Source organism: Odontesthes bonariensis, chromosome 9 (genome assembly GCF_027942865.1).
Source record: "Odontesthes bonariensis isolate fOdoBon6 chromosome 9, fOdoBon6.hap1, whole genome shotgun sequence".
Lineage (NCBI taxonomy): Eukaryota > Metazoa > Chordata > Actinopteri > Atheriniformes > Atherinopsidae > Odontesthes > Odontesthes bonariensis.
Genome location: NC_134514.1, coordinates 11,092,829 through 11,094,792, shown reverse-complemented (window position 1 = coordinate 11,094,792; position 1,964 = coordinate 11,092,829). Strand labels below are relative to the sequence as shown.

The following is a 1,964-nucleotide window of genomic DNA, read 5'->3' as shown; positions in this document are numbered from 1 at the left end:
AAAACATAGCAACACACAAGCTGTGAAGCATATATTAGGTCACACCACAGTGAGCTGTTGCATTATCCTTGTAAGGGGCGTTGTAAGTTTGAACAATTAAAATAAAAGCCTTAATTTGGTCTTTAGTGACTGATGCTTTGCTTCCTTTTGATTGCACACTTGTCAGAATCAAAGCAGTAAGTGAATTATCAACTTTTCCCTGTAATGTAATTATTTTCTCAAGTCACATCTATTAACCACTACAAGCTTTTAATTTCCTTTGTATCTATGATTGCAGGTGATTATGTTGTACACCAATGTATCACAGATAAAATAATTTTTTATCTTTGGATTTCCTGGACTTTTATCAATGTTTTATGGACCTGTGTCAGCTCTCTTTTTGTGGTTTTCTTGTCTATAGCTTCAGGTAATATCTTGTATTTTAGTGTATATAAAAGGTCCCTTCACAAAACTTCATACCTTATTTGTTGCCACTTGGCATTAAATGACTTAATGTTTGGGATTATCACTCTGCCAAAAGCTATGTCAAAATACTGGTTTAATGACAGCATTCGTTCACTTTTTAGGAGCCACTCATTCTTTCATTTTGGTGGTGATGGCCCTCGTTTTATTGAAATTATTGCTTCGCTGCAGTACACATCACTTTTCACAAATACTACAGTTTCTGTGCTTTGTGGAATATCCTGGTTTATGCCATTATCATGGATGGTTGGCATGGTTTTAGATGCTCTAAGACTATCTTTTTGTTATTCAAATGTAATCATATAGTGCTACTGTGATCACATTGCAATCACAAACCTGATTAAATCTTTTTTTTCCTTGTGGAGATCACCATGGTCACCATGCCCCTGAACAGGGGTGTTGTAACAAGAGGACAACTGCAGCTTAATCCCTAAAATAACCTCCACCTGATAAAATGTAAAACAGAGGGTTAGTGCTTAGTTGTAGATCCAAGAGCATGAACTAGAAATGAGTTTTCTTATAATTGTTTGGAATTTATTACATTTCTGAAAATAAGGCAGAACTGTCACAAGGCCAGCGTTGTGACAGTTTTTGTGCTTGTTTGTACTGTTTTATGTTTTGTCTTTGTCTCTTGTTTGTATGTTTGTTACCTTTTCCTTCCCCTAGCACTCTGTCACCTCTGGATCTGCCTACCTGCCACTCCACACCTGCCCTGCTGCTTCAATCAAGCCACCTGGTTCCCATCAGCTCATCACCCAGTCTGCATTTAGTTCCTGTCCTACCTTCAATCTCTGCCGGATCGTCATTCTGTCTCACGGTTTGTCGGAAGTGACTTTTAGCCAAGCACAGTCTAGTACTCTATCTGTTGCTAATCTGTTTTTGTTCAGTTTCCGGATCTGCCTGTGTACCTGCCTATCAGTCCGCCAGTCTGCCTGCCAGCCTGCTTGCCATCCAGCCAGCCAGCTCGCCTGCCAGCCCAGCCGTCAAACTAACCTGCAGCTATTTCCCCCTGGACCCCCTCTCCAGCCCATATCCCTTGGACCAGAGCCCCACCTTCCCACACCTTCCTTTATAAATAAACTTGTTCTTTGTCAGTTGGTGTCACTTTTGGGTTCCTAGCAGAGGCGTGACAAGAACATTAAAGACTAAATGTTGTGTCACTATTCTGTCCTGGCCGACAGATGGCAAACAAAATGAGAGACCAGTAGTTTTGAACGAGGTTGCTTTACTGAATCTTCTCAGTTACATTTTTTATAAAACTACGACACAAGAAATACACAATATGTTACAGTATAGATCATAGGCGCCATCTGCGTGGATGCTTCGGAGCCCGGGCACCCACGGGGATTAATGAGCACCCACGGAAAAATCCGAGCATTGAAGTGACACAATCAACCATTATCGTATATTTTCACACGTAGGCAACATTGTAATTGCCGAAGGAGATATACTACAATACTATGTCAGACTGCTATATGTACCCCTCCTGTTTGAAATACATT

At 40.6% G+C, this 1,964-nt stretch overlaps 1 pseudogene; it reads left to right on the top strand.

Annotated features, from left to right (window-relative positions):
• The first annotated feature begins 283 nt into the window (after positions 1-283).
• Positions 284-1,537, top strand: LOC142389025 (olfactory receptor 52E8-like; annotated as a pseudogene).
• Positions 1,538-1,964: the final 427 nt, after the last annotated feature.